We start from the raw sequence: 21,041 nt of genomic DNA, 5'->3' as shown, positions 1-21,041 counted from the left end.
TTTCAGCATATGAACCCCCTGAGAAGACACAACAACATTTCTTAATGAGAACTTAACTGTGACTGACACCTCGGAAGGAATAGGGCAGAAGATCTAGACAGCACCATTTTTCATAATTTATATATTTTTTTCCATACCAACCCCTGCTGTGAGATAGATAGATAGATAGATATACCTAATTCAGACCTGATGGCACAGCTGTGAATTTGCATGGCCGATTGATTATCCATAAACTGCGCCTATGCATAACTCATGAACGTATGCATGTGGCCGTTCTGCGAGAAAGACCAGTGCTACGCATATACTGCACACACTGGGAAAATCATTTGAAGGCAAGCGGCGAATGGATTTGCAGGCAAATTCCCCATCAAGGTACTTTTTCCAAGCCCTGCTATACCCTTCGACATTCACAGCCTGGCAAAGGGCAGGATTTCACTCTAGCGGGGTAGCGTATACCTGAATCAGTCCATAGGTATAATGAATTCACATACATACTGGTTGGCCCCGTTTGAAAAAGTGGGATAATTAGTACCCAAATCTCGTCCGCCCCCACAGGAAGTCCCAGCTCTGGATGAACCCAGCAGGGCGCCCACCTAACGGGAAGAACCCCAGGTGAGGAGGTATGGCTCCTGCATCATGGGGCAGCGAGGGAGGGATAGCAAGCTCAGAGAGCACGCACGCATTGTTGATATAGTGGGTATGCACTACGATATGCAAGATAATATCGCTATTGATATCACTGTCATGAATATCGTTCGGAAATATCTAATAGCGTATGCCCAGCTTACCTATCACTTTGCAAGAAAAATCGTCACAGCAAGCAGCATTGTTAAAGTACCTTGATGGGAGCGGCGTGAGACTCGGACGCTTTAGCAGATTTCTAATAATCGCTCAATTGCAAAAACCTCAGCAGAGCCTACAATGCTGAATCAGGCCCTTAGCCAGGCTTACTAACACTACTTACCCATAGGGAAAATAAAATATCGGCTAAAAAAGAAGCAGATAAATTAACAAGAATAGATCCATTATGTATTTAAGCAAAGGAAAAACGTAACTAGTGTTTTTTTACTATTATATTACAAATGACATAATAAAAAGAAGGATAATGCCATACGGCTAGGACAGTATGGGCCTATTTCAGAGATGGTTTGATTTGCACCCTGTGCAGCAAAGTTCCACTGCTCATGTGCAGCACAGGTGCGCGAACAGGTCCTGCAACACAGAATGCAGAAGTCTGTCGGTGATTGACAGTCTGCACCAATTTAGTAGGCGGGGAGAAGACGGCAACGTCCTCTGTTTGTGAAAACGTCGGTGCGTAGCGGCCATTTAAGGGGAAGAAAGGGGCAATGGATCATCATTGTTGGACGGCTTGTGTGGCACCATGAGTGCTGCAAGCTGCACAATGGTAAGCCAGTGACCTGATGCCGAGTCCTAGAATGCAAGATGGATCACTACTGCAGCAGGGGGCGTCTTCTTGTAATAGACACCTCCTGCTGCATTTACATACAGAGATATCACTGCTGCATCAACCACAACCGTACCTGAATCAGGCCCAGTGCAATCGTGCAGCCTTTCTTCTATGAAACGGTTAGTTTTTTTGAACAAAAATGACAACCGGGACACCCATCCATATCAATATAGCATTAGGTCCATACAGCAATACCAACACAATATGATGTAGCTCACAGACATATTGGGTGTACACACCTGTCGATGGGCTCATAATATATCAGCCTTTATATCGGCAATGTGTACCCAGTATTAAGCTACAATATCTGATGAGTTCAGGTCAAAGACGTTTTAAGAAAAAAGGCTCATGTGCACTCCTCCGTCTGTCAGCGGAGAGGGGGCTTAAACTTCAATGTGCATATCTCTGCGCTGCTGATGTCATCACGGGACTCCAGAGGGGAAATAAAATATGCCACTGGTTCAGGCTGTCAGGTGAAATGACTGCTGGTCTGACAGACATTTGATTAGACAATGGGGCAGATGTATTGTAGCGGCGCGATAATAATACTTCCTGCTTCGCCTCATTAACGAGGCGAAGCAGGAGGGGAGACTGACAAGATGTATTATGATCTTGTATGCCGAAGCGGGGGGGGGCTAACTCCCCCCCTTTGGCGATATCCCCTCCTGGAGATAGCGCATCAGTTTACACTGATGCACCATCTCCTTCCCCCCAGCCGGATGGACGTTCATGTGTGGGATCTCGCTACTCAAGCAAGATCCCCAGCGCAGCTCAGCGCCAACAGCAGGGACAGCGCTGTCCCTGCTGTTAAGATAGGGCTTCACCAGCCTGCTGCTGGTGAAGCCAAATCCAGCAATGGGTGGAACAGTCAGTGATGCTGACCGTTCATACATTCAACCTGCTATCATTTAAATAGCAGCGCCGATATGGACATTGTCATTTACTGCATGCTGGCTCCTTCATACCGGGGGCAGGGCCAGGCAGCGGCTGATAGACTTTTCAGCAGCGACCCAGGGTAACAGTGGTGGGTTTTTTTTAGGGAGAGCTCCCCAGAAAAAAACTTGCCCAGTGGGGAGTGCTTCCTAAAAAAAAAAAAATACCACCACTGAAATGGATAATGAGAAACTTTTGGTCTAGGGGTGCCAATATAAAACTTTCTGATACTCTGGGGTGGCGATTCCAGTTTGGGAACCCCTGATCTATGTGAAAGACTTGTAAACTGGACTTGTCCTTGGGATCCAGCCAGCACAGCAGGTCGAGATAAATGGATGTATGCTGCGGAACTCGGGAATGTGTGGTCACACAGCGGGGTTTTCCAAAGTTTCAAATCTGTATTAGTTTTTTCATCAGGGTGCATTAGAATTGTTGTTGCCTATGGTCACCCATAATTCTGCTGGCACTCTCCAAAGGTGGCTATCAGAAATCAGTAAGAAGCCCATATTTTGGGCACTGTGGGCCAGATGTGCTGAGTTTAAAAAGTAATAAAATTCAGAGTGATAAACAGCCAGCAAATTAGCTCCTACCTGCCATGTCACAGATTGTGTTTGAACAATGTCAGGCAGGAGCTGATTGGCCGGCTGTTTATCACTCTCAATTTTATCACTTTTGCATCTGGCCCTGTATCCAGTACTGAAGATGAATTTCACACTTTATACCGGACCCGGACTAGACCCCAGAATACCGGGGGATGTCTTGTACAGGGGTATGCCTGTGATAGCTTTCACCAGAGACATGGGGAAGGGGAGATTACAGCCTCCCCATGTGGTCTGGACCATTTTTGCTACATGCCCGGACCATACAGGGAGGCTTTATTCTCCACCTCCACCTCTCCCTGGTGACAGGTGTCACAGGCAGCTCCCCCGGACAGGACACTACAAGCCCCGGAATGCAGTTTGATGTCCAGCCCAGCATTCCGGGGTCTTGTCCGTGTCCAGTTTTTACCCATACTCTAAACTCTGTGCTTTTTGGCACGGTGAGCAATGAGCACCCAAAAACAATTGAGTAGCACTTTCAGGAGCCCAATACTTAGCGGTTTCCAAAATACAACTTAAACACCCCTATAGATAGGTGTATTTTGCAATTATAAAGGCCAATGTATAGTCTGATGACACAGAAGTTGCAGCAAACAGATACAGGTGTCCATTATGAGTTAGTGATTTAAATATAACTTAAGCCAAATTAAAGTCTTTTTTTGTAATCAGCTATTACGTGTCGTACAGTTAATTAACAACCCCAATCACACATTTATTATAATCTGCACTGGATCCCTTCGATTAAACAAATAAATATTTTTTTTTCATAAGTTAAAACAAAGATAGAAGTCTTGGGTGGGCTGTTATTGGGAAGTATGATGTTTAAGGTTCGGCTCATCAGACAAGACATTGCTTGCCTGCTGTCAGTAAATGTAATGCTAAGCCCATTTATTGCATGATAATATATAGTGAATATAAGGAGTAAACAATGTACCTTCCACCATGCATGCACACTCTGACAGACTCTTCTACAGCCACTGATCAGTATTTCCCTGTCTGCTTACAAAACAGGATGCAGCGCCTAATAATGAACACAGTCAAAACCCGCCTCTAATGGGGCTTATGGGAGTCGTAGTTCTTGTGCGCCATGCTGTAGCTTTGCAGTAGTGAAATGCAGACTACAACTCCCAGAATGCAACACACAGAAGTCGGGGCTGGCTTGAGGTTGTATGAGTCAGGGAGAAACGCCCAGCTGTCTGCTGAGTACAAACTTTTTAGTATAGCCAAAGAGCAAGAATCGTGCTGATTACCGTGTTTTATGCTTCTCCAAGTTCCTTCCTGCTGCAAAAATGTGCAGTGTTTATCAATGAATACAAGTAAAGGGAAGATATTATGACTATGAAAAATAACTTTTATTTCCACCCAGAGTGGCTTCCTACCCTCCAGCACAGTGGTTCCCAACCCTGGTCCTCAAGTAACCCCAACAGTGCACGTTTTCCAGGTCACCAGCAGGTGCACAGATTATTCAGGCACATTTTAAAAGATCCTCTGCTGGAGCTAATTATGTCACTTGTGATTCTGTGTGGAGACCTGGAAAACGTGCACTGTTGGGGGTAGGGATGGCCATCGTTGCCTTTGCCATCGATGGTTGCCATCGTTGGCAATTCAGCAATTGGCCATCGATAGTGCTTAACTATGCAATGGATGACCATTAATATTTTTCTATATCGATGGTCATCCATTGTCCCAGCACTTTGAACAACAAAAAAAAGCAAAACATTGTTTTGCTATTCCATCGATGGAGGGAAACATTCTGGTACTCCCCCATCGATGGCAAAAGTATTCGACATCGGCCATGAACCATCGATGATTTCAAATCATCGATGGTCAATGGCCATCCCTAGTTGGGGGTACTTGAGGACCAGAGTTGGGAACCACTGCTCCAGCATTTTGCGGGAGTCTCCCGCATTTTGGCTCTCACTCCCGGTCTCACGGGAATAGACGTGATCCTCCCGGGTTTTTAAGGTTTTTGGAGAAAACAGTGACTGCGCATGCGCTAGTAACGAATTGCTGGGGGTGGGCATGAAGTCAATGCTGTCCAATTTGATGCCGGCAGGCGGGCAGCGCAGCATGGAGAGTGGGGGCGGCCGCGGGTGAAGTGGCAGAGATTAATTGGCAGGGCTGCTGACAGGGGGGTGCTGTGGGTACAGCTGTCCGGGGCCCCGGCTGTTTTGTTCATATGTTTGTAAATCCAGTCATAAGGACAGAGACGTGAGTTCACTGCTGTGCTGTTTTATTCCATCCAACTCCAGACACACTGCCCCAGGACCACCCACTTCCCCAGCATTCTCCTGGTCCTAGGGACCATCACCGAAGATTCAGGCTTACACATATTAGTAAGGGAGTGTCTACAAATATTAAGCATTCTAAGGGCCGGATTCTCTAAGCTTCACAAGTGATAAAATGGAGAGTGATAAACAGCCAGCCAGTCAGTTCCTACCTGCCATGCCACAAACTGTGTTTGAAAAATGGCAGGCAGGAGCTGATTGGTTGGCTGTTTAACACTCTCCATTTTATCACTTTTGAAGTTTAGGGAATCTGGCCCTATTACACTAACATCACACCGGCCTCTGGAAGGGCCCGGCAGCTTATTTTACCCACAGCAACCCTCCGCTGTGTGCTGCCTGCGCTACGCTCGGTCCTCAGCGGGTCCCGAAGCTAGGGTGACCAACTCATCCCTTTAATCCGGGACACATATTAATTACACAGGTTCTGTGGCTGGCTTTCACATGTTTTAAACTGCCACACCTCAAGACTCCATTTCACCTGGTTTTAAACTTCCACAGAACCTGTGTAATTAATATGTGTCCCAGATTAAAGGGATGAGTTGGTCACCCTAGCTTCGTAGCCTAGCGGCCAATCAGGAGCCAGGAAAGTCGGCTTCTGATTGGCCAGAATTCATTCTTAGTCCAGACTCGAGGAGGAAACATCTCTGCGGCTCTGACAGTAGGGGAGCTTTGCTGGAGTCGCCGGCAGCGTGAATAAGAAGCCAGAAGATGGAAGAATGCCTGGACTACGTCGGACCAAGCCAGAAGAACTTCCATGGAGGACCTGGGTGAGTTGGATTTCCTTCCACAGGTCCACCATGGATTTCTTCGGACCCGGACCTGACGCCGACGCCGACATGAAGATCGATGGTGAAGAAAGACGACATGATCCGGAACCAGGACAAGGCACCGGATCAAGACTCTGGGACCTACCTACGGGATCAAGATAGGTAAGTATCAGTGTGTGTGTAATGTATTTATTAAACTTTTATTTTTCAGGTGTCAGTGTGTATTTATTTAACTATTTTTTTTACTGTGGAACTACAAGACCCAGCAGGCCCTTTAATGCCCCGCAGGCTGGGACTTGTGGTTCACCAAGTCCCATCTTGCAGGGGAGGCTTGCTGGGACTCATAGTTCCACAGTTTACAATAGTTTATTGTTCTATTTTTTACACCAAGATCAGCCCGGTGGCCACCGCACAGGGCCACCAGGGACAGCACCAGGCTTCAGCCTGGTCAGGTAAGTCCTGGAGGGGGGGGACCCCTTTATTGGGGGGGTCCCCACTCCCCCAGGGCCCCTGGCCAGGCTGACTGGTCGGTAGGGCTGAATGCTTTGGCCGGGGGGACTTGTATAAAAAGTCTCTCCCCAGCTGTGGCATTACCCTGCTGGCTGGTTTGGCCTGTGGCTGGTTCTTAAAATACGGGGGACCCCTAGTCATTTTGTCCCCCGTATTTTGGGAACCAGCCCCGGACCTGGAGCCTGGGGCTGGTTGTTAAAAATCGGGGAACCCCTATTTGTCGGGTTCCCTGATTTTTAATTACCGGCCCTATTTTTTTTTCTATTTTTTTTTACACACTGCAGCCTGTACGGATCTGACTGATCCGTGCAGACTGCCATAAAAATTTGTATTAGCGGCCGTATATACGGCCGCTATTACGAATGGTTACACCATTGGAGGGTTACAAAGCAGTCGTATATGACTGCTTTGTAATTTCCCCTCCGGAACACGACTTTGCATACGACTGAAACAGTCGTATGCAGTCGTAGGGAAAATACTAATTAGAAAAACTAGGTTTTTCATATTAGTAAATTTCCCCCTTAATGTTTCCCATGATTATATGGCATATTTTATATAGACAATAAGACTTACAATATACCCCCTTTCACACTGCAGCTCTTAAACGTCAATTGTCGTTTTTTTTTGCCTTTTAAAACATTTAGAGCTGCAGTGTGAAAGCTCCAGGGTGCTTTAACCGTTTAAGAAATAAATACCGGTATTTCTTAAACGGTTAAAAAGCCATTTTTTATGCACTGTGAACGGCTCTATTTCTATCGCTTGAAACGTGTTCTTTGGGGTTAAACAGGTTTTCATCTGCAATGTGAAAGGGGTTTAGTGGCTCAGACCAGTTTTAAATATAATTTCAAAATAATGGGTCTTAAACGTTTAGGCAATGTAAAAGCAACATCAATATATTTAAAAATAAAAACCATCAAATCCTAAGTTTCAGTCCAGTCCGGTCTGCATTTATCGATGTTCCCTTTGTATTCTGTGAGTTCAGCAGTGTTCCTGCCAAATAATACCTGGATGCCCCAAAGAAACCCTTCTGGGTTTGCGATCATTACCTAGGCGCCTGAGGATCTTCGAGATAATGGTGTTTTGAATCCATAAACCGGATACATTGGTGATGACTTCTGGTAAGTTGTAACGCAAATCAGGAATCCACTCTCCATAAGGGTCAGATGTATCAAGCTTCAAAAAGTGATAAAATGGAGAGTGATAAACAGCCAGCCAATGAGCTCCTAACTGACATGCTACAGACTGGATTTGAAAAATGTCAGTCAGGTGCTGATTGGCTGGTATTTTATCACTCTCCACTTTATCACTATTTGAAGCTTGATACATCTGTCCCTAAAATGAGAACAATCCCATTTTTATGTAGTTTAGAGACACTGGGATGTTAATTCCGTACAAATGTATTTAATTATTATTTATTTATTTACAGTTTCTTATATAGCGCAGCAGATTCCGTTGCGCTTTACAATTGTAGACAGTGATAAAACAAACTGGGTAAAACCAGACAGACTTGAGGGTTAGAGGGCCCTGCTGCAAGCTTACAATCTATAAGGATATTGGAGGGAAACACAAGGACAGGCACCAGTAATAGTATAGCAGTCCCACCAAGTTACAAGTCCAGAAGGGAAGCTATATAATACATAAGTGCCTCAGAGGGTTATGCGTGTAGAACTTAAATATGAGGTGAGTTTTCAGGGAACGCTTGAAAGTTTGGAGGCTAGCAGAGAGTATTGTTGTGCATGGAAGGGCATTCCATAGGATGGGAGCAGCCCGATGAAAATCTTGTAATAGTGAATGAGAGCTAGTGATCCGTTCAGAAGAGAGATGCAAATCTTCTGCAGTGCGGAGTGGTCGAGATGGGAGATATTTTGTGATAAGTAGAGAAATATATGCTGGTGCAGTATGGTTATATGCTAGTAGAAGTGTTTTATATTGAATACGGTAAGATACAGGTAACCAATGGAGGGACTGGCAGAGCGGATCAGCAGACGATGAGCGTCTTGCAAGGAAGATCAGCCTAGCAGCAGCATTTAAAATGAATTGTAGCGGTGAGAGTCTGTTCTTGGGAAGACCAGTTAGGAGACTATTGCAATAATCAATACGGGATATAATGAGTGCATGGATAAGAGATTTAGTAGTGTCTTGTGTGAGATACGGTCATATTTTGGATATGTTTTTTGATGCATGTAACATGATTTGGAGACAGACTGCATGTGGGGAAGAAAGGACAGTTCAGAGTCGAGGATGACCCTTAACCCCTTCCCGCCGCAGCCTGTTTTTGCCTTCCTGACAGAGCCCTTTTTTTCAAATCTGACATGTATCACTTAAGTGGGGATAACTTTTTTTTGCTTTTACTTATCCCAGTGATTTTGAGATTGTTTTCTCGTGACACATTGTACTTCAAATTAGTGGTAAATTTGGGTCGATACAGTCTGTGTTTTTTTGTGAAAAATACCAAAATGTCGTAAAAAAATGGAAAATTTTGCAATTTGAAAAATGTTAAATTTTCTGCTTGTGAGACAAATAATCATACCACTCAAAATAGTTAATAACTAACATAGACCATATGTCTACTTTATGTTTCCATCATTATTTCAACCTCCTTTTAATTTTTTTGGACACTAGGAGGCTTAAAATATGAAAAGCAAATTCTCAAATTTTCAAGAAAATTTCAAACACTGATTTTTTTAGGGACCAGTTCAGTTCTGATGTGACTTTGAGGGACTTGTATGTGAGACACCCACATAAATGATGCCATTTCAAAAACTGCACCCCTCACAGTATTCAAAACAACATTTTGGAAGTTTGTTAACCCTTTAGGTGTTTCACATGAATTAAAACAAAGTGTAGGTGAAATTTCAAAATTTCATTTTTTTTGCAGATTTTAATACATTTTTCTAAGGAACACAGTAGATTTTACTAGAGAAATGTGACTAAAAATTGATTCCCCCAATTCTTTTGTTTTCATAAATATCCTATATGTGGCCCTAGTGTGCACGTTGACCAAACCACAGGCTTCATAATAGAAGGAGCACCTACTTGATTTTGGAGCCTCCTTTTTATGAGATTATTTTTTAGGCACCATGTAGGTTTCTAGGCACCATAAGATGCTAAAAGTTAGGAACCCCCCCACAAGTGACCCCATTTTGCAAACTACACCCCTCAGGGAATTCATCTAGGGGTATAGTGTACATTTCAAACCCCCAGGGGTTTCACCAATTGTGGTACAACTGGGCAGTGAAAATGAAAAATTAAATTTGCAAAAAATGCAGTTCTGGCTCAAAATTTTTCATTTTCACAAGGAATGAAGGAGACAAAGCACCCCAAAATCTGTGCCCCAATTTCTCCCGAGTACGGCAATGCCTCACATGTGACCAAAAAATACCATTTGGGTGCATGGCAGGACTCAGAAGGGAAGGAGTGATTTTTAGATTTTGCAGCTCAGATTCTGGTGGAATGTTGGTGGGTGCTATGTCGCATTAGCAAGACCCCCGAAGCACCAATACAGTGGAACCCCCCCACAAGTGATCCCATTTTGCAAACTACACCCCTCAGGGAATTCATCTAGGGGTATAGTGTACATTTCAAACCCCCAGGGGATTCACTAATTTTGATACAACTGGGCTGTGCAAATGAAAAATTACATTTTTTTACACAAAAATGCAGTTCTGGCTCAAAATTTTTCATTTTCATAAGGTATGAAGGAGAAAAAGCACCCCAAAATCTGTGCCCCAATTTCTCCCGAGTACGGCAATGCCTCACATGTGACCAAAAAATACCATTTGGGTGCATGGCAGGACTCAGAAGGGAAGAAGTGATTTTTGGATTTTGCAGCTCAGATTCTGGTGGAATGTTGGTGGGTGCTATGTCGCATTAGCAAGACCCCCGAAGCACCAATACAGTGGAACCCCCCCACAAGTGACCCCATTTTGCAAACTACACCCCTCAGGGAATTTATCTACGGGTATAGTGTACATTTCAAACCCCCAGGGGTTTCACCAATTTTGATACAACTGGGCTGTGCAAATGAAAAATTTCATTTTTTTACACAAAAATGCAGTTCTGGCTCAAAATTTTTCATTTTCATAAGGTATGAAGGAGAAAAAGCACCCCAAAATCTGTGCCCCAATTTCTCCCGAGTACGGAAATGCCTCACATGTGACCAAAAAATACCATTTGGGTGCATGGCAGGACTCAGAAGGGAAGGAGTGATTTTTGGATTTTGCAGCTCAGAATCTGGTGGAATGTTGGTGGGTGCTATGTCGCATTAGCAAGACCCCCAAAGCACCAATACAGTGGAACCCCCCCACAAGTGACCCCATTTTGCAAACTACACCCCTCAGGGAATTCATCTAGGGGTATAGTGTACATTTCAAACCCCCAGGGGTTTCACCAATTGTGGTACAACTGGGCAGTGAAAATGAAAAATTAAATTTTTTACACAAAAATGCAGTTCTGGCTCAAAATTTTTCATTTTCACAAGGAATGAAGGAGACAAAGCACCCCAAAATCTGTGCCCCAATTTCTCCCGAGTACAGCAATGCCTCACATGTGACCAAAAAATACCATTTGGGTGCATGGCAGGACTCAGAAGGGAAGGAGTGATTTTTAGATTTTGCAGCTCAGATTCTGGTGGAATGTTGGTGGGTGCTATGTCGCATTAGCAAGACCCCCGAAGCACCAATACAGTGGAACCCCCCCACAAGTGATCCCATTTTGCAAACTACACCCCTCAGGGAATTCATCTAGGGGTATAGTGTACATTTCAAACCCCCAGGGGTTTCACCAATTGTGGTACAACTGGGCAGTGAAAATTAAAAATTAAATTTTTTACACAAAAATGCAGTTCTGGCTCAAAATTTTTCATTTTCACAAGGAATGAAGGAGACAAAGCACCCCAAAATCTGTGCCCCAATTTCTCCCGAGTACGGCAATGCCTCATGTGTGACCAAAAAATGGCAGGACTCAGAAGGGAAGGAGTGATATTTGGATTTTGCAGCACAGATTCTGGTGGAATGTTGGTGGGTGCTATGTCGCATTAGCAAGACCCCCAAAGCACCAATGCAGTGGAACCCCCCCACAAGTGACCCCATTTTGCAAACTACACCCCTCAGGGAATTCATCTAGGGGTATAGTGTACATTTCAAACCCCCAGGGGTTTCACCAATTTTGATACAACTGGGCTGTGCAAATGAAAAATTACATTTTTTTACACAAAAATGCAGTTCTGGCTCAAACTTTGTCATTTTCATAAGGTATGAAGGAGAAAAAGCACCCCAAAATCTGTGCCCCAATTTCTCCCGAGTATGGCAATGCCTCATATGTGACCAAAAAATACCAGTTGGGTGCATGGCAGGACTCAGAAGGGAAGGAGTGATTTTTGGATTTTGCAGCTCAGATTCTGGTGGAATGAATGGTGGGTGCTATGTGGCATTAGCAAGACCCCCGAAGCACGGTGAAATGATGAACCTAATAATCCATAGATGTGTGGTATATTTTAAAACACTCCTTTATACATAGGCCGGGTTTGTCAGGGCAAGTTTCACAGTGGAAAATAGTATCCTTTCTTATTCCCTTTTTATAGCAAACTTTGCACCTTTTTTGTGTCCTGCCCTTTTTTGCAGTGGAGGGGATTTCGTTAGGAAAATGCTGCCCTGGTACAATACGGGGGCCAGTACTAGAAGTACTGGGGCCCTCTGCCTGCTGGTTCCCAAATATTAGGCCCTTTATGGCTTCCTCTTGAAAGTGCATAAATGTCCCCCTCTGGCTGGTAGAACGGAATAGCACGTAAGCGTTATACAGTGCCATCTGGATGATATACATGGCCAGCTTCTTGTACCAGATTTTTGTTTTCTGCAGGGGACTGTACGGCTTCAGTACCTGATCTGAAAGATCCACTCCGCCCATGTACTGATTGTAATCTAGGATACAATTAGGTTTTGAGGTGGTACTGTCTCCATGAATTGTTGTCAGTATAAGGACATCCCTCTTGTCCTTATATTTGACCAACAACATATTTTCGGTGGATTGTGCCCTGCTTTCACCCCTTCTCAGTACTTGGGCAATGTGCGTTTTTGGGAGGCCTCTTTGGTTCTTGCGCACAGTACCGCAAACTGCTGTACCTCTTGAACCAAGGGCCTTAAACAGGGGGATGCTAGTGTAAAAGTTATCCACATAGAGGTGATAACCTTTATCCAGGAAGGGGTGCACTAAATCCCAGACAATTTTTCCACTAACACCTACGAGGGAGGGGGGGGCATTCTGGCGGTTCAATTCTTGAGTCCTTCCCTTCATATACCCTAAACCTGTGGGTGTACCCTGAGGTGCTTTCACACAGCTTATACATTTTTATGCCATACCTTGCCCTCTTATTGGGAAGGTACTGGCGGAATTTAACCCTTCCTTTAAAATGTATAAGGGACTCGTCGATACAAATAAATTTTTCAGGGATGTACATCTCTGCAAATTTGGCACTGAAATGATCAATGACCGGCCTGACTTTGAATAGCCGGTCAAAGGTGGGATCATCTCTGGGTGGGCACTGTGCATTATCGGTGTAATGTAAAAATTTAAGGATTGTCTCAAAACGAGTCCGAGTCATGGCCATACGGTAAAGTGGGGTGCTGTACAGAACATCTGTACTCCAATATTGCCTAATTTCTGGCTTTTTTACTATGCCCATATGTAACACCAGACCCCAAAATGTCATCATCTCTACTGCATCTACAGGGGTCCACCTAGCAAATGATGACGTGGGGTTTTGAGCAATAAACTGTGGGCATATAAATTACTTTGGTCCACCATTACATTTATAAAATCATCAGAGAAAAATAATTTGAAAAAGTCAATTTCTCTGAGACCTGTTGAATCAAATTGGATTCCTGGGATGGCCAAAAACTCAGGAACCTGGGGCTCAAAATTGTCTGGTGGTGGGGTCCATACGGGATCAATCATTTGGGGGGGTCTCAGCTGCTCTACGGGGGCGTCTTTGAGGGGGTCCCTCATCACTAGAGGAGGAAGAGGAGCTTAAGACGAATCCTTCAAATTCCCCGCTTGCATCACTGGCTGTGTCAGAGTCAGAGGCAAGCATGGCATATGCCTCCTCCGCTGAATACATTCTTCTGGATGACTGGGATGACATTTGGGATGCCATTTTTATTTTTGTGTTTCTGTAAGTGTAATGTTTCAACACATGTATAGTGTAGGGGGGGTACAAACTTTATTTCAACACGGGGGGTATGTAGTGTGTAGTGTGTATGTAGTGCAGAAAAAAAATACTTTATACAGGAATTTGATCCCAATAAAAAAAAAAAAATTGAAGGGGTTAAAAAAAAAAAAAAAAAGGTCCTGCGCCAAAAATTGAGCACAGATGTTGGTCAGTAACGTCCGTCACTGAACAGCGCTCAAAGGCAACAGGAATTTGATCCAAAAAAAAAAATAAACTATATCAACCCTGTGCCAAAAATGCTGTTCAGTGATGTACGTCACTGATCAGCGCTCAGCGGCCACAGGACACCCACAAAAGCAACGTGGGTGTAAAAACAATTTAAAAAAAATAAACCACAGCACTCTCCAAAAAAAAAAACAATTTAAAAAAACTGCAGAAAAAAAATTATATCAACCCTGTGCCAAAAATGCTGTTCAGTGATGTACGTCACTGATCAGCGCTCAGCGGCCACAGGACACCCACAAAAGCAACGTTGGTGTAAAAACAAAACCCCACTGCACTCTCCCAAAAAAAAAAACAATTTAAAAACTGCAGAAAAAAAATTATATCAACCCTGTGCCAAAAATGCTGTTCAGTGATGTACGTCACTGATCAGCGCTCAGCGGCCACAGGACACCCACAAAAGCAACGTGGGTGTAAAAACAAAACCCCACTACACTCTCCAAAAAAAAAAAAAACTGCAGATCAGTGATGCAGTGATGCAACACTGATTAGCAGTGAGGGGCAGCAGGCACACAACTGTGGGTGCAACCTGACAGGGTATATATAAAAAAAAAAACCCTGGACCCCCAAAAAGTTGCTGATCAGTTAATTTATACTGATCAGCACAAAAGGGGGGGGGGCAGCAGGGGGGCAGCAGTCAGTTGCACAGGCAGCACAAGCTTTGGTGCAACTGACAGGTATATATATAAAAAAATAACCCCTGCACCCCCAAAAAGTTGCTGATCAGCACAGATATACTGATCAGCACAAAAGGGGGTGCAGCAGACACAAAATATAGCACTCTCTATCACTCTCTGTCACTATCTCTCACTATCTCTCACTATCTCTCACTATCTCTCACTATCTGTCACTCTATGAAACTGCAGCAGCAGCACACAGGAAGTGACAAGATCCAGGAAGCATCCAGCTGCTGGCAGCACGCTACCAGCGGTGATCAGGTAAGTATCAGGCAAGGATCAGGCAAGGATCAGGTATGTATATCACGACAGATTGGCCGGTGACCGCTCTGCACGCAATTCCAGACCGGAATGGCGTCTGCAGCGCAGTCACCGTTAGTTTAAATAACGCACTATGGCTGTGATTGGTCCATCGGTCCGACGGACCAATCACAGCCTTGGGGGCAGGTGGGGTGAGGTGTGGTCATCACCGGTGACCCCCTCACGCCCCCTCACACCCGGCGGTGATTGACACCTGTGTTACCGAGCGTCATATTCGCCGGTAACACAGGAAAACGCTGCGATTGGCTGTTCACATTGAACAGCCAATCACAGCGATCGCCGCCCCCCCTGGACATGCTGGGACATGTCTGCTGTCAGGGACAGCAGACATGTTTAAACTGTCACCGCGTCTATAGACGCGGGGACAGTTTAAAGTCATGACGTATATATACGTCATGTGTCGGGAAGTACATCCCGGCCATGACGTATATATACGTCAAATGTCGGGAAGGGGTTAAGCAACGAGCTTGTGGGGTAGGGTAGATTGTCAAGTTGTCAACAGTGATGGAGATATCGGGATGTTAACTGTTCTTAGTTAGTGGGAATATAAGTAATTCTGTTTTGTAAATATTGAGTTTGAGTTGGCGAGAAGACATCCAAACTGAGATGGCAGAGAGACATTCAGAGACTCGGCCCAAAACCACTGGTGACAACTCTGGGGTTGATAGATAGATTTGAGTATCATCTGCATATAAGTGATACTGAAATCCGAAAGAGCTGATTAGTTTGCCAAGTGAGGAGGTATAGATTGAGAAAAGCAGAGGACCTAAGACTGAGCCTTGCGGAACTCCGACTGACAGAGGTAGTGAAGAGGAAGTAGAGTCAGAAAAGCGAACAGTGAAAGAGTGATCAGATAGGTAAGAGGTGAACCAGGAAAGGGCTGTATCATTAACCCCTTCCCGACATTTGACGTACATTTACGTCATGGTCGGGACGCGGTGACAGTTTGGAGATGTCTGCTGTCCCTGACAGCAGACATCCCCCCTCGCCGCCCAGGGGGGGCAGGGGTGCCCCCCCCCGGTCGGCGATCGCTGCGATTGGCTGTTCAAAAGTGAACAGCCAATTGCAGCGTTTTCTGTGTTACCGGCGGCTAAGCCGCTCGGTAACACAGGGATCGGTGGTGATCGGTGCTGTTAAGTACAGCACCGATCACCACCGATCGGCACCGATTGGCAGCCCACCCTCCCACCCACCCGGCAGCCTCACTCCCACTTACCCGGCAGCCTCCCTCCCACCTCCCTCCCACCCAGCCAGCAGCCGCAGCGCCAGCCCCCCTCCCACCCCCCACACAGCAGCAGAAAGAATATAGGGGAAAATGGGATTAAATTAACTATATATATATATATTTATATATATATATATGTGTATATATGTATATATATATATATATATACACATATATATATATATATGTGTGTATATATATATATATATATATATATATATACACATATATATATATATACACACACACATATATATATATATATATACAGTGATCGGTGCTGTTAAGTACAGCACCGATCACCACCGATCGCCAGCCCCCCCCCACCTCCCACCCGTCAGCCCCCCCTCCCACCCACCCGGCTGCCGCAGCGCCAGCACCCCTCCCACCCCCCCCACCAGCCGCAGCGCCAGCCCCCCTCCCAAAGCTGGTGAGCAAAATGGGGTCACATGTCACATTTTCACAGCCCAGTTGTATCAAAATTGGTGAAACCCCTGGGGGTTTGAAATGTACACTATACCCCCTGATGAATTCCCTGAAGGGTGTAGTTTGCAAAATGGGGTCACATGTGGGGGGGTTCCACTGTATTGGTGCTTCAGGGGTCATTCAACCAGAATCTGTGCTGCAAAATCCAAATATCACTCCTTCCCTTCTGAGTCCTGCCAATTGCTAAATTTTCCATTTTTTTACGACATTTTGGTATTTTTCACAAAAAAACACAGACTGTATCGACCCAAATTTACCACTAATTTGAAGTACAATGTGTCACGAGAAAACAATCTCAAAATCACTGGGATAAGTAAAAGCAAAAAAAAGTTATCCCCACTTAAGTGATACATGTCAGATTTGAAAAAAATGGCTCTGTCAGGAACGCAAAAACTGGCTGTGTCAGGAAGGGGTTAAGACCTAGGGAGTGTAGTGTTTGTAAAATGAGAGTGTGATCCACAAACGCAGCAGAAAGATCTAGAAGAATAAGCAGTGAGTAATGGCCTTTAGACTTAGCAGTTACCAGATCATTCACCACTTTAGTCAGTGCTGTCTCAGTGGAGTGTTGAGAGCGAAAGCCTGACTGAAGCGGGTCTAATAGGGTGTTAGAGTTAAGAAAGTTTGTGAGGCGAGAGTAGACAAGTCTCTCGAGTAGCTTGGAGAGGCATGGGAGCTAAGAGATAGGACGATAGTTAGAGAGAGAGAGTTAGGGTCAGAATTGTGTTTCTTCAGAATGGGAGTAATCACTGCATGTTTGAGCAGAGACGGAAAAGTACCAGAGAGAGATTGCAGATTTTAGTTACGGTTGGAATAAGCACAGGAGATAGATTTTTAATGACTTGTGCAGGTATAGGATCAAGAGTCGAGGTAGTAGAGTAGGAGAATAAGAAGAGTGTGGATACTTCCTTTTCATTTGTGGGCTCAAACAAAGAGAAAGTGCCAGAGGGTTCAGGTGGTTCAGGTGTGGAAAAAAGTGGGTTAGAGGTTGTGGAAGAGCATACCATTTAATCTCGGATGTTATCAATCTTGTCCTTAAAGTAGGAGGCAAGTTCTGGGGCACTGATGGTAGCCGGTGGGGGAGGAGGGGGAGGGTACAGAAGAGACTTAAAGGTGTTAAAAAGTCGCTTAGGGTTGGTGGCATGAGAAGAGTTGAGAGATTGGTAGTATGTTTGTTTGGCCGTGTCCAAAGCATTGCAGTAGGAGTGGTAGCTAGCCTTATATGTGAGGAAATCAGTCATATTACGAGATTTACGCCATTGGCGTTCTACTTTACGTGACTGATTTTGTAGTTGTCTTGTTGTTTTGGAGTGCCACGGTTGGCATCTAAGCCTACGTGGGGTATAATGGGTAGCTGGAGCCACTTCATCAAGGGCTGTTGCAAGAGTCAGGTAGAGGTGGGAAACAGCAGAGTCATGAGAGGCAAATGTAGAAATTAGTTAGAGCTGTTGTTGGAGGGAGGTGGAAAGTTGTGGAAAATGAATAGCATTAGTATTTCTGCGGGTTAGAATAGGCATGCATGATTTCTGTGTCAGTGAGCTTGAGGTAATGGAGGAGAGTAAGAGGGTAATGAGATTGTGATCAGAGAGAGGGAAGGGAGTGTTAGTAAAATCAGAGACTGAGCACAGCCTGGTGAAGACAAGGTCAAGGCAGTGGCCTTCCTCATGAGTAGAGGCGTCGGACCACTGGGAGAGGCCAAGAGAGGAGGTTAGAGAGAGGAGTTTGGAGGCATGCAGAGATGGTGGACTGTCAATAGCAATGTTGAAGTCACCCAGGATGATAGTGGAGATGTCAGAGGATAAGAAATGGGGGAGCCAGGCAGAGAAATATTCCAGAAATTTAGATTTGGGAAGCCCAGGTGGAAGATAGATAGCAGCAACACACAGAGAGAAAGGGAAAAACCCTAATAGAGTGTACTTCAAATGATGTAAATGTGAGTGAAGGAACTGGTGGTAGAACTGAGTATGTGAAGGCTTGTGACAGTAATATACCAACTCCCAGGGCCGGTGCTAGAGACCACAACACCCCAGGCGGGGGGGAGCACTCTGACGCTAACCCGCCCCCCACCCGCCGCTCACCCGCCACTTACCGGCTGGGGGGGGGAGTGATGCGTCCACCGCCGCTGCCGGGTCACTCCAGGGGGGAGATTCTCCTGGGCGACAATTGACAGCAGGGGCTCAGGAAGCGCTGCTCTGCTATGATGGTGCTTGTGCTGATAGTGAGACAGCGCAAGTTCAGTGTCCCCACGCACTGTGTGTCCGATGGCACCATCAAAGCACAGCAGCGCTTCCTGAGCCCCCGCTGTCAATCACCGCCCGGGAGAGTTCCTGCACAAAGCCGCCAGTCATAACCACCGCTCACCTGCTGTACGGTAGGGGTGGGGTAGTGGTGCGTGTGCGGGCGCTGCTGCAGCTCACCTCACCTGGGTCCAGGGTGGGAAGGGGGGTGGAATGTGACCTGCTCTGTCCCAAGTGCCGCCCTCCAGTGGCCGGCGCCCTAGGCAAATGCCTAGAGCTGCCTAGTGGTGGCGCCGGCCCTGCCAACTCCACCTCCTTTACAGTTAGAGGTTCAGTGAGTGAAGTGGAAACCACTATGTGACAGTGCTGCAGGCGAGACCGTGTCTGATTGTGTGAGCCAGGTTTCTGTAATGGCCATCAAATTGAAGTTGTGAGAGATGAAGAGGTCATGGATGGATGTTAATTTATTGCAAACAGAGCGTGCATTCAATAGGGCACATTTAAGTTGTTTGGTGTGTGGTGGGAGGCATGTGATATTTATGAGGTTAGCTGAATTTCTAGGCTTATAGAAACAATGACATCTGAGTGGGTCAGGTGGTTGGGGCCTGGATTTGGTGATATGTCACCAGCTAATAAGATTAGAAAGGAGAGATAGATATAGGTCTATGTTTGCAGTTTTTTGGGTACTTGTTTCCTAGCAGGGCGCCCATCGCGGGCATCGCATGTACATCGCATGCCGTTATAATGGCATGCGATGCGACCGACGCGATGACCACGATTTTACATAGGGAACAATGTTAAATGGCCCAATTGACCCGATTTCACATAGGGAACAATGTTAAATGGCCCACAGACCCCAAATAGCCACCCTGAAGTGTGAAATGGTCCCCCAATTGATCTTTTCATACCCCCACTATCCATGTCGGTGTGGAGTTGAGAATAGAAAGTGTGGCGAGCGCAGCGAGCCACCGAGCCCGAAGCGTGGCGAGCGTTGCGAGCCCCGCGAGGGGACGCGTAACACGCTCCCGAAGCGTGGCGCTCGCGGGGCTCGCTGCGGTCGCCACGCTTCGGGAGCGTGTTACGCGTCCGCTCGCCACGCTTCGGGCTAGGTGGCTCGCTGCGCTCGCCACACTTTCTATTCTCAACTCCACACCGATGTGGATAGTGGGGGTATGAAAAGATTGGAGGACGCGTACCGCCGCCGCTCGCCACGCTTCGGGTTGACGTTGATCGTGGGGTGGCGTTAACAATTGGGGGGGCCATTTCACACTTCAGGGTGGGTATTTGGGGTCTGTGGGCCATTTAACATTGTTCCCTATGTGAAATCGGATCAATTGGGCCATTTAACATTGTTCCCTATGTAAAATCGCGGTCATCGCGTCGGTCGCATCGCATGCGATTTTTTGGCCGCATGCGATGCGCACGACGCGATTTTTTTCCTTACGAAGCCCACGATCAAAATCGTGGGCGCCCTGCTAGGAAACAAGTACCGTTTTTTGTATTGGTGATGGGATGTGGATGTGAAAGTACAAGTAGAGAGGTAAGTAAAGAGCTCATGAGTGTTTAGAAGAGGGGAGTGAATAATGGAAGAGGCAATGTGTACTGAGTGGTGAGTGTCAGGGAGATTATAGGATGGTTGAAGTTTGGTGAGTATGCCATGTAATGAAATGAGAAGTAGCATTGTGGTGAGCATGATGTGATAGTTTGTATGTTTGTGATCAGGCTAAGTAGAGTGGATATTGTTTTGAAATAATGTGGAATAAGTATGGTATTTATCTTGTTTGATGTTGTTCAATGTTTTTCAACTGTTTTATAACTGTTCTTTATAAGTAAATCCCACTTTGTATATTTCTCAATTAAAGAACTGCCCAGGCAGAGGACTGCCTTCTATATGACCAGATATAGCAGGTCGGTACTTGTGAGTTATCCGGGCGCCCGATTTTTGATCGGGTCCCAAAAAATCGCGTCGCATCGCGTGTTAACCAAATGGCATGCGATGCGATGCGACGAGAGCAGCACTCGATTTTAGCAGTGGACCCGATTTTAACATTGGAATCAATGTAAAATGGTCCCTGAGACCCGATTT

At 45.6% G+C, this 21,041-nt stretch overlaps 1 protein-coding gene across 1 annotated transcript in view; it reads right to left on the bottom strand.

The window, feature by feature from the left end:
- Positions 1 to 4,065, bottom strand: part of SLC38A9 (solute carrier family 38 member 9) — a 174,826-nt gene extending 170,761 nt beyond the window's left edge. The window contains exon 1 of the mRNA XM_083153597.1: positions 3,935 to 4,065. The gene's annotated coding sequence lies outside the window, so the exon portion shown is untranslated. The remainder of the gene's footprint in view (positions 1 to 3,934) is intronic.
- Between the last annotated feature and the right edge of the window lie 16,976 nt (positions 4,066 to 21,041).

This window comes from Crinia signifera, chromosome 1 (genome assembly GCF_055691185.1).
Source record: "Crinia signifera chromosome 1, ASM5569118v1, whole genome shotgun sequence".
NCBI lineage: Eukaryota > Metazoa > Chordata > Amphibia > Anura > Myobatrachidae > Crinia > Crinia signifera.
This window is presented reverse-complemented; position numbering and strand designations above follow the sequence as displayed.